This window comes from Tamandua tetradactyla, chromosome X (genome assembly GCF_023851605.1).
Source record: "Tamandua tetradactyla isolate mTamTet1 chromosome X, mTamTet1.pri, whole genome shotgun sequence".
In the NCBI taxonomy this organism is placed as follows: Eukaryota; Metazoa; Chordata; class Mammalia; order Pilosa; family Myrmecophagidae; genus Tamandua; species Tamandua tetradactyla.
Genome location: NC_135353.1, coordinates 54,179,717 through 54,192,474, shown reverse-complemented (window position 1 = coordinate 54,192,474; position 12,758 = coordinate 54,179,717). Strand labels below are relative to the sequence as shown.

The following is a 12,758-nucleotide window of genomic DNA, read 5'->3' as shown; positions in this document are numbered from 1 at the left end:
TTCCAATGTGTGTCCATTTTACTTTTTTCTTGAATAATTTCCTTTACTAGAACTTCAAGTACAATATTGAATAGCAGTGGTAAAAGCCAGCAGAATTTTCTTATTCTTGATCTTAGGAGGGAAACTTTCAGTTTTTCACCATTGCATACAAACTTAGCTCTGGGTTTTTAATAAATGACTTCTATCACTTTAGTAAATTTCATTCTGATTCTAATTTTCTGAGTGATTTTATAAAGAAGGGGTGGTGGATTTTGTTGAATGCCATTTCTGCATCCATTGATGTAATTAGGGCATTTTTCATTTTATTTATGTGGGGCATTACATTTTCATTTGCTGAACCACCCTAGCATTCTTGGGATAACTCCCAATTGGTCATGGTGGATAACCCTTTAAATATGCTGTTAGATTCAGTTTGCTGCTACTTTATTAAGGATTTTAAAAATTATTTTCATAAGGGAAATTGGTCTGTAATTTCACTCTCTTTGGAAGCCTTTATCAGGTTCAGATTCAGAGTAATTATTGCATCATAGAGTGAACCAGAAACTGTTCATATCTCTTAAAATCATTGAAAGATTTTGAGAAAGATTTGTGTTAATTCTTTTTTTAATGCCTATTAGAACTCATCAGTGAAACATTTGGTCCAGGACTTTGCTTTGGTGGAAGGTTTTTTATCATTGATTCAATCTCTGTACTTATTATAGGTATTTTAGATTTTCCATTTCTTCATGTGTATCAATTTAGGTAAATGGGTATTTCTAGTGAATTTTCCATTCCTTTTAGGTTAACCATTTTGTTGGAGTACAATTGTTCATATTGTCTTATAATTGTTACTGTTTCTGTAAGATCATTAGTGATATCCACTTTCCTTTCTGATTTTAGTTATTTATACCCTTTCTCTATTTTCCTTTGTCAGTCTAGCTAAAGGTTTATCATTTTTATGTTTTTTCAAAGAATTAACTTTGTTGTGTTTATTTTCTTAGTTTTTTCTGTTTGCTATTTCATTTATATCCACTCTAATCATACATAATTATTTCTATTATTCTGCTACTTTTGAGTTAATTTTGCTCCTCTTTATCTAATTAATCAAGACATAAAGTTATGTTATTAAATTGAGTTCATTTTTTAATAAGATGGTCATTATGATAAATTTATTTCCTAGCACTGCTTTGGCTGTATACCATATGTTTTGTTATGTTGTTGACTTCATTTTCATTTTTCTCTATGTATTTTCTAATTTCCTTTGTATTTTCTTCTTTAACTCATTGGTTCTTTAAAATTATGCAATTTAAATCCCACACATTTGTAGGTTTCCAGTTATACTTGTGGTATTAATTTTTAGCCTCATTCCATTGGGTCAGAGAAGTAAATTTATAAGATTTCAATATTTTTAAATTTATTGAGGCTTTTTTTGTGCTTAACATATATCCTGGAGAATGATCCATGTGCACTTGGAAAGAATGTGTATTCTATGGTTTAGAAGAAAGATGTTCTATACAAGTCTATTAGATTTAGTGTGTTATAGTGATGTTGAGGTCCTCTTGTTTCCTTATAGATCTTCTGCTTAGATGCTTTATGTAGTATTGAAAGTTTATATTTAAATCTTCAACAATTATTATAGAATTTCTAATTCTTCCTTCAAGTCTGTCAATGATTACTTCATATATTTTGGCTCCCTATTGTTAAGGTCATATAGATTAATAATTGTTAAATCTTCTATTTCAATTAACCCTTCAACCATCTATAAAGTCTTTTGAGTCTTGTAAGATTGGTTTCAATTTTTTTTTCCTTATTAGAAAATTTTGGGGTTTATAGAAAACCATGGATAAAATGCAGGATTCTCATATACCACACTATTATTAACAACTTGCCATGGTGTGGAACATTTGTTATAATTGATGATAGCACATCTTAATACTTGTACTATTAACTATAGTTATTGTTTTAATTTAGGGTTCACAGTTTGTGCAGTGTAGTTCCATGGATTTTTTTTAAATTTTTGTTTTGTTACCATGTATATAATCTAACATTTCTCCTTTAATCACATTCAGATATATATTGTTTTCAGTGCTGTACATTTCAGTCACAATATTGTGCTTCCATAAACACCATTCTTCATCAAAATATTTCAATCACCCAAAATATTAACCCTGTACATTTTAAGCCTTAAATTCCCATTCCAAGCTCCACCCCATTCCCTGGTAACTACATTGTGGATTTGACTTTATAAGTCTGCATATTTTAATTATTTCATATCATTGACATAATATAATATTTATCGTCTATGTGTCTGGCTTATTTCATGCAATAGGACATCTTAAAGGTTCATCTATGTTGGTTCATGTATCAGGACTTCATTTCTTTTAATAGCTTAATAATATTCCATTGTCTGTATGTTCCACATTTTGTTTATCCATTTATCAGTTGATGGACACTTGGGTGCTTCCATCTTTTGGCAATTGTGAATAATGCCACTATGAACATCAGTGTGCAAATATCTGTTCCAGTCCCTGCTTTCGGTTCTATAAAGTATCTATCTAGAAGTGGAATTGCCAAGTCATATGATAGTTCTATACTTAGCTTTCTGGGGAACTGCCAAACTGTCTTCCATAGTGGCTGCACAATTTTACATTGCCAGGACAATGAATGAATGTTCCTACTTTTCCACATCTTCTGCAACACGTATTATATTCAATTTTATTAATAACAGCCATTCTAATGGGTGTGAAATGTTATTTCATTGTCGTTTTGGTTTGAATTTCCCTGGTGGCTAATGATGTAAATATCTTTTCATATGCATTCTCTTCAATTCTTTTGCCCTTTGAGAAATTGGGTTCTGTGTATTTTTGTTGTCAAGTTGAAGGATTTTGTTTTACATTTTCTGGGTACTTACCTTTATCTTTTAAACCTTTATGAAACAGATATGTGTTTTTCAAATATTTTCTATGATTGTGTAGGTAGTTGTACTTTCACATTAAAGTCATGTGAGGCATAATTTTTAAAAAAATTTTGATGAGGTCTCAGTTATCTATTTTTTTTTTAGTTGCTTATGCTTTGGGTGTAAGGTCCAAAAATCCATTGCCTAGCACAAGATCCTGAAAATTCTTCCCTATGTTTTCTTCTAAGAGTTTGATAGTATTGGCCTTTATGCTTAAGTATTTCCTCCATTTTTAGTTGATTTTTGTATAACATGTGAGGTAGGGGACTGCCTTCTTTCTTTTTTTTTTTTTGCAAATGGAGATCCAGTTTTTCCAGAACCATTTGTAGAAGAAATTGTACTATCCCAATTGAGTGGTCTTTGCCCCCTTGTCAAAAGTCAGTTAACCATATATATAAGGGTTGATTTCTGAGCTCTCAATTCTACTCCATCAATCTACATGTGCCAATACCATGCAGTTTTGATAATTGTGGCTTTGTAATAAGTTTTAAGATCAGGAAATGTGAGTCCTCCAACTTCAGTCTTCTGTTTCAAGATGGCTTTGGCTCTTTGGGACCCTTGAACCTTCCATACAAATTTGATGATTGGCTTTTTCACTTCTACAAAGATTGTTGGAATTTTGATTGGGATTGCATTGAATCTATAAATTGTTTTCTGTAGGATTCATCTTAATGATATTTAGCTTTCAAATCCACGAATATGAAATAGCCTTCCTTTTATTTCTGTCTAACTGGAATTCCTTTATCAATGTTTTTAAGTTTTCTATGTACAAGTCCTTTCCATCCTTGAGTAGATTTATTCCTAGATTCTTTATTATTTGAGTTGCTATTGTGAATAGAATTTTTTCTTTATTTCTTCTGATTATTCACTGCTTGTGCATAAAAACTCTACTGATTTTTGAGTTTTGACCTTGTAACTCACCACTACGCTGAATTCATTTATTAACCCTAGGAACTTCGTGTGGATTTTTCAGGATTTTATGTATATTGCATCATATGATCTGTAATTAGGGAAAGATTATTCCACCTCTCTTGTTTGGGTGCCTCTTATATCTTTTTCTTGCCTGATTGTTCTGTCAAGAACTTCAAGTAAAATATAGAATAAGGAAGTATTCTGTGGCCACCATGGCAGTTTGTGGTAACAGTGACTGCCAAACACTAAAGTGAAGCCTGGACTGGCCAGCGGCCTTGAGGCTGTGAAAAGATGTTGGCTGGGCTGTTCTGGCATGCAGCAGGAGTGAAGGGGAAGAGATATACAACAGAGAGCCAACCCAGCCACTGGAAAGGTCAGGGAGATTCTGTGCACCTCCCACCCTCTGGCTGTAGCACCCCACTGGCCCTGCAATTGCTACCTCAGGCTCATGACCTGGGTCAGGAAGGGAGGGTGTTGTCATGCCTCAGGCCCATAGAGATGGTAGAAGGGTACTGCTGCAGCTTTGCTGCCCCAGTGTCCAGCAGCAGTGAGATGGTTCAGCTGAATGTAGGGGGGCCAGATTTAGCACATCAAGACAAATTCTTATGTGGATTCCAGATTCTTTTTTTCCAGTTTACTGAGTGGAAGAATTTTAGCGCTTCATGATGAAATTGGTGCTATACTTTTTAATAGAGATCCAGCAACATTTACATTTATTTGAAATTTTCTTTGGACAAAAAGAACTAGACCTAAAGGAAATGAGTATTCATGTTGTCAGGCATGAAGCAGAATTTTATGGAATTACTCCATTAGTAAGAAGGCTTCTATTATGTGAAGAACTGTAACATTGGTCTTGTGATCAGTGTGCTTTTTCATGGTTACTTGACTCCACCTAGTAGTGAAATAACTCAGAAATAACCTCTGCTGATTCCAGAAATGGACTGAATTCTACAGAAGGTGAAGCCCCAGGAAATGGTACCTAGACTGTTATCTTTGGTACTGTAGAAGAGACTGTTAGGCTATGATTTCCTGTGGATCCACAAAAGGTACTAATGGTAGTAACTGATCATGACAACTGGATTGTAGATGCATATGCCCATTTTGTTGAGTGTTACAGAATCAAAAGTATCATCAGGTTGGCAACAAGTGTTTACAAGCCCATATTTAGATTGGACTATTGAACTAGTGAGTTTAAGTGCAAAAAAAGGGTTGGAGTTCCACATAGAAGAAAAAGAAAATGGTTGCTGTTACCTCAGAGATTAGCATCATCCTGTGGAGTATTCAAGTTGGAGGACGTGTTTGTGAAATTTGAGTGTCCAACTTTGGCAACCCTGTAGATGCTCTCTCCTTTATTGTTTACCAGTTGGTATCCACAAGTCATGCTGGGAAAGTGGGAGTGTGGAATGCTGTCACTCAGCACTGGCAGGTTCATGATGTTGTTTCTATAACTAGTTATGACAATTCTGGGTCATTCCTTCTACTGGGATGCAACAATGGATCTATATATTACATAGATATGCAGAAGTTCCCTTTGCAAATGAAAGATAATAATCTTCTTGTAATTGAAATTTCTCACGATCCCTCAAATGATGCCATTACTGCTCTGAGTGTTTACCTCATATCCAAAACAAGTGTCGGTAGTAATCATATTGAGATTGTTTATGGTAGGAGCTCTGGAGTGATGAAAGTAATTATACAACCCCCAGGAATAGTGGTGTTAGACCCTCAGCTTTTCCAGACTTTCACAGTTCACCGGAGTCCTATTATAAACTATTGCTAACAGAGAAGTAGCTCATATCAATCTATGCAGGTAATAATCATGTCCAGACATGAACAGTAACACAATTCAGAGTGATCTCTACTCCTTAACATTGTTCAAGATACTTTCTCTGGAGGAGACTGATAGTCATAGTAGCCATTCCTCTGGAAACGACATAGGGCCTTTTGGAGAGTGACAGACGATCAATAAGTCTTTATCCAGAAAGTTGCTCCTATCACTATAAACTATTTATAAGACTCTCATCTTACTGGGAAAAGTATATGTGACATACATGCTGTTGATTGTATGACAGTATCCTCATTTATCATGAGAGAATCTGAGGGATCCAGTAGGATGGGCTCAATGCCAAGGTGCTACTTAATCACAGGTCATCCAAATGGTAGCTACCAAATGCAAGATATGACCACTGCTATGGATATGATTAACAAAGTGTAGAGAAGGACATAGGTGATTCAACTGAAGAAGAGCTACTCAAATTATTGCATCATTGTGTTGTGAGCACATCTTGCTGTGCTACTCCTATTATCAGTCTGGCAACCTCTGTGGGTTCAACATAACTGTCTGAGAGGATCAAATTCTAGCCTTCAGATTTTAGCACCATAAAATCACCCATGAAGCAGCTACTTATGGTTCCATGAGGACTTTACAGATAGTGTCCCTTGTCAGCAAGGGCAAGGAAGAATAAGAGTTTTCAGTTATGGGGTATTTTAGTTTGTTAATGCTGCCAGAATGCAATATATGAGAAATGGAATGGCTTCCATAAAGGAAATTTATTAAGTTCCAAGTTTACAGTTCTAAGCCCTGAAAAATATCCAAACAAGGCATACAGGGAAAGATACCTTGAATCCAAAAAAAAAATTTTAATAAAATAAAATGGCCAAATGCCATCCAAGATTTCTCTGTCAGCTGGGAAGGCACATGACTGATGTCCAGCTTCTGATCCCAGTGGCTTCCTCTCCAAGCATCTGTGAGCTCTCACTTGGTTTCTCTGTATCCACGCTCACCAGGTTCTGGCCTGCTTAGCATCTCATGGGGAGGCATATGGTGACATCTTCTGGGCTCTCCAAATGTGTACCTCCATGTCAGTTCTGAAGCAACTGTGCTTTTCCAAAATGCCTCCCCTTTTAAAGAATTCCAGTAAACTAATCAAGACTCACCTTGAATGGGTAGGGCCACATTTCCAAGGAACCAATCTAATCAAAGTTTCTACCCTAGGCAATAGGTCTGATCTCACAAAATTGTATGAGGAAAAGGACATGGCTTTTCTGGGGTACATAATTGTTTCAACTAGCACATGAGGACTTTCAGACTGTTACTTTGAAGAGAAATATAGAAAAAGCTGTTCCTGAAAATGATAACTTTAGTCCAATATAAGCTTAAATGAAGCAGGCTACAGGGGAACATAATGTATCTGAGAGAAAGTCTCCTGAAATGGAAATTTAAAAGTTTGAGGGAATCAGTGGATTGGAAACTCATAAAATAGATGAAGTTTTTCAGAATCTGAGAAATAGTCATCAGAAGCTGAAATGAAATTAAGTTGATTTAAGGACAAAAGAAGGATTTGAAGGGGCAGATTCCTTGGATGAAAGAAAGTTTACATCTGGCATCATCACCAAGTACTTCTGGTGGAGGGACTGACACACCTGGTTGTGCATCCCCATCTCCTACAAAGACCACTCCATCGCCTCAACATAAATTGTGACTATTGAAGTCAAGACTAAAGCTTGGAAAAGTAACCAAAATGAGTAGCTGCTTGTTAAATGTAGATGAAGATTAAACTTTACTGGATATCAGATGTTGGTTTTTGCACCACAACTTTAAAAGTTAAAATTAGACTTCATTTAGTAATTCTTTTAACAATTAACTAGAGAAAAAACTCTTACTTTTGATGTTTGGGGAGATTTTTTGTCCGGTTTTTTTTTTTTTTTTGCATGGTCAGGCACCAGGAATCGAACCCGGGTCTCCAGCATGGCAGGCAAGAACTCTGCCTGCTGAGCCACCGTGGCCCGCCCTGGGGAATTTTTTAAAATTTTTCTGTACATTTAACAGAATCATTCTTAAAGCAGGAGTTCATTTCAGTGTTTATCTGCTCTTTGCTGGCTTTGGAAACAAAGTATCACCTTTTAAGAAGATGGTTCCCATATAGATGAGCATCCCTTTAGAGATGGGAATCAACAGACTGGGTCCCTAATCTTAATTATGCTTGGGACTTTTCTTGCAGTGTTATCTCACATGAATCACATAATTCTCTTTTGAACTTGGTCTTCCAGCCCTTCTTGGGTGTGCAAAGTGTTCAACAGATATTTGAATGAGGCGCTATGTTTGTGAAAAAAATCATATAATAAAAATACTATTGATATTGAATATCAAATTCCACTCTGTAGTAAGTCATTTACAATAATTTCTTAAAATTGTGGGTCAACTTGTGATTCTCATTGTAATTCTCAAATTTCAGCAAGCATCATTAATATTAAATGCCAAAAATCCATATAAACTTTTTTTCAAGTTGGAGCAATTTTCTCTTCTTGGACTGAGAAAATAAAAATAATAATCAACGTCAAAGCATTTAGTGGAAGGGAAAGGTGCATAAGTTATTAGTCTGCCTTGTTTTAGGAGCCATCATATTTTTAGTTTTCAGTGTTAATAATGAGATAAACTTATAATGTAGCAATTTGTTAAGCTTATGAGATTTTGGTTGAAAGTGTAACTATGTAAAAGTTATTTTGAGTATATTTTGAATTGTAAGGTCAAAAGAAAAATACTCTCTGTACATTTTTTTCATTAAATTAGAATGATTTTCAAGTTTCTGAAAATATTGTAATTATATATTTAAAGCATTAGAATTTATTGGTGAATAATGTATGATTTCTCATTCCAAGAAATATAATGTGAGTGAAGTTGAAATAAATTTTTAAAGTTTTCTGTATTGCCAGTGGTATTACAACAGTTCATTTGTGTTTATTTATCAATTAAGTCAAACACAAATGATTAAGGAAAAAAATGCTGAATTAGGGTGGCTGCAGTGGGCATCCTTCTGTTGTCCCTTTCTTAGAGGAAAAAATTTCAGTTTTTTGCCATTAAGTAGGATGTTAGCTGTGGGCTTCTCAGATATGCTCTTTATCACGTAGAGGAAGATTTCTAGTGTTCTAAGTGTTTTTATCAAGAAAGTGTATGACACCAGAAGGAAAGATAGAAAATAAAGACTGGGACGGTATAACTTAGTGAAACCTAAAATGGTCAATGATGATGATTAAATGTACAAATATAGCAATGCTTTTACATGAGGGAAAACAAATGAATGTCAACATTTCAAGGTGCTGAAAATGGCATCCCAGTGTATATAAAAAGATACAATCGATACAACTATAGCTAGCATCTATAGTTAACAGTAACATTGTAATATGCTTCCCTTAAATGTAACAAAGGCAATATTCCAAAGCTAAATGTCAATAAGAGGGGGACATAAGGGAAGGATATGGGATTCTTGATGTTGATGTTTTTCTTCTTATTTTATTTTTATTTTCATTTTTTGTTTTTTATTCCTCATTTTTCTTTTTATTCCTTTTCTTCTTTCTTTGTAGAAGACATGGAAATGTCTTCATATAAATTGTGGTAGTGAATGCATAACTGATTATACCAAGAACCATTGATTTTTACTTAGGATAGATTATATTGTGTGAAAATAAAACTGATTAAAAAAATAAGCAGGGCAGACAACAGTGGCTCAGCGGCAGAATTCTTGCCTGCCATGCCAGAGAACTGGGTTCAATTCCTAGAGCCTGCCCATGCCAAACAAAGAAAAAATAAATAAACGGAAAGATACAAGTGCTGGAGAAAATGTGGAGAGAGGTATGTACTGTTCCCTATTCACTTTGAGAAGTAGAATAGTGCATCCCATCTGGAGGCAGTATTATGATTCCATGGAAGGCTAAGTATAGGATACTATATAATCCAGAAATCCAACTACTAATTATAAATTTGGAAGAACTGAAAGCAGGAACATGAATAGACACCTGCACACTGCTGTTTATGGTGACAGTATTCACAAGTGGCAATGGGTTGAGGTGGCCTAAGGGTATATTAACTGATGAACAGAAGGGCAAACTGTGGTCTACACATACAATGGAATATTGAGCAGCTGCATTAGGCATGCAACTGGGTGAATGGACCCTGAGGATAGTATATTGAGTGAAATAAACCAGGAATAAAAAGACAAACATTACAACACCTCACTAGTATGAAGTAATTCTTACGTGTAAAATCTGAGAATTGAAACAGAGAACATAGGTTATCAGGGGAAGGCTTATTGTAAAGATTCCTAGAGTGTAAGCTCTTACAGCAGCCACATCTATTTCTGAGTTGTAATGTTGTTTTTTTCTAAATTCTGAAATGCTGAGCACTTTGTGCATAACCTGGTTGGTCCATGGAACTAAGGGTATCTGTGTGACACCTGAGACTCAGTGCTAGAGTTCTGCAACTCTGAAAGTCAGCAACACCCCATATAGCAACTGTTTAAAAGGCTGAACAAGAGATCAGATTTCAAAAGGGTTTTGAATGAAGCAGATCTAGTTAAGACTAAGGTAAATCAAACTAAAAGGGAGAGGATGATATTGACTGGGTTTTAAAACTTCAACTTTTGTGTGAGCCAAAATGAAAAGATGTTCATTTGGTGCCAAATTTGTATTTCCTCTAGCACATTATCTAATTTAACTTGTGTGGTCAGTTTATTCAAACCTTCCCCACCAGAGGAATTCTATATATTTTCATAAGCATGAAGAACCGTCAATTTAATAAGCTGAGCCCTCTATCTTGGGGTTTATTCTTAGGAAACTTATTTCTGCAACGAGAAGCTAAGCTTCTTCTTACAATTATGCCTAAGAGTCAACCCCAGAGAGACTCTTTTGTTGCTCAGTTATGGCCTCTCTCTCTAAGCTAACTCTGCACGTAAACCCTTTCCCTTCCCCTCTATGTGGAATATGACCCCTGGGGTATAAATCTCTCTGGCAACATAAGACCTGACTCCCAGGAATGAGATTGACCCTGGAGTCATGGAATTGAGAAACACTTCTTACCCAAAAGGAGGAAGAGAAATTAAAGAAAACAAAGCTTTAGTGGCTAAGAGATTTAACATAGAATTGAGAGGTCATTCTGGAGGTACTTTTTATGCATTATATAGATATCTCTTTTTAGTTTTTGGTGGATTATAATAGCTAATCCACTATTCCAGAAACTGTTGAACTGATTCCAGGAGCCTTGATTCTTGAAGATGATTGTATAACTCTGTAGCTGTTACAGTGTGACTGTGTGATTGTGAAAACCTTGTGGCTGACACTCCCATTAACCAGGGTATAGGGAGATAAGTGAAATATAAGGACAAAACAAATAAATAATAGAGGGGGATATGGGGAATGGGATGTTTTGGATTTTTTTTCATTTTTTATTATTATATGTATTTTTTTGAGCAATGAAAATGTTTGAAAATTGATCGTGGTGATGAATCCATTATTATATATGATGATACTGTGAGCCATTGATTGTACATTTTGGATGATTATAAGTTATGTGAATATATCTCAACAAAATGGCATAAATTAAAGAAAGAATTCTGGGTTTTGTCAAATGCCCTTTCTGAATCAATTATGATTATCATGTGACTTTTTCATTTATTCTCTTAATACAGTTTATTACATTGTTATTTTCATATGTTGAGCCAAGTTTGAATACCAGGGATAAATTGCACTTGATCTTGTATAATTCTTTCAATATGCTGCTGTATTTGGGTTGCTAACATTTTGTTCAGGATTTTTGCATCCATATACATAGTAGATATTGGCCTATAGTTTTCTTTTTTTGCGTCATCTGGCTTTGGTGTGACGGAGATGTTGGCTTCATAGAATGAATTAGAGATTGTACCCTCCTCTTCAATATTTCAGAAGAATTTGAGCAGAATTAGAATTAGGTTTTCTTGGAATATTTGGTAGAATTCTGCTGTGACTCAATCTACTCCTGGGCTTTCCTTTGTTGAAAGATTTTTGAGTGCTGTTTCTACCTTTTTATTAGTAATTCCTGTGTTGATACATTCTATTGCTTTCTGTGTCAATATAGGTGGTTTCTGTTTTCCTAAGAATTTGTCCATGTCATCTAGGTTATCTAATTTATTGACACACAGTTGTTCATAGTATCCTCTTATAGTCATTTTTTTGTTTCTGTGGGTCAGTTGCAATGTCCCTCTTTTCACTTTTCAATTTTCATTAATTTTATCCCCTATTTTTCATTATCTAGCTAATGGTTTATCAGTCTTATCAATCTTTTCAAAGAACCACCTTTGGATTTGTTGATTCACTCTATTGTCCTTTAATTTCTATTTCATATCTCACCTCTAACCTCTTTTATTTCCTTTCTTCTGTTCTTTGGGTTTAGTTTGTCCTTTTTCTAGTTATTCCAGTTTTGAGATTAGGTCTCTGATTTGAAGTTTTTCTTCTTTTTTTAAGGTAGGCATTGAGAGCTATAAATTTCCCTCTCAGCACTGTCTTCAATGTATCCCATAAGTTTTAATATAGTGCATATTCATTTTAATTTGCCTCAAGGTATTTCCTAATTTTGCTTGTGACTTCCTCTCCTAACCCATTGGTTGTTTCAGATAATGTTGTTTACCTTCCACAAAATTGTGAATTTTCCATTTTTCCCTTGCTTATTGACTCCCAGCTTTATTTCATTGTGGCAGGAGAATAAACATTCTATGATTTCAATATTTTTTTAATTTATCAGGACTGGTTTTGTGACATAGCATTTGGCCTATACTGGAGAATGATCCATTTTTCCTTGAGAAGAATGTGTATTCTGTGTTTGTTGAGTGAAGTGTTCTATATATATCTTTTAGGTCTGGTTGGTTTAGGGTACCATTCAAGTCTTGTATTTTCTTATTGATCTTCTGATTAGATGTTCTATTCATTATTGAAAGTGGTGCATTAAAGTCTCCTACTATTAATGTAGAACCATCATTTGCACCCTTGAAATATGTTAGCAGTTGCTTCATATTCTTTGAGGCTTTGTTTTTAGCTGAATATATATTTAAAATTTTTACATCTTCTTGCTGAATTGCCCCCTTTATCAGTATATGATGACCATTTT

At 34.8% G+C, this 12,758-nt stretch overlaps 1 protein-coding gene and 1 pseudogene across 2 annotated transcripts in view; both read left to right on the top strand.

The window, feature by feature from the left end:
• Positions 1–12,758, top strand: part of HTR2C (5-hydroxytryptamine receptor 2C) — a 289,867-nt gene that overhangs the window by 241,907 nt on the left and 35,202 nt on the right. The gene's annotated exons all lie outside the window — the stretch shown is intronic.
• On the top strand, positions 4,900–6,062 carry LOC143670924 (BTB/POZ domain-containing protein KCTD3 pseudogene; annotated as a pseudogene).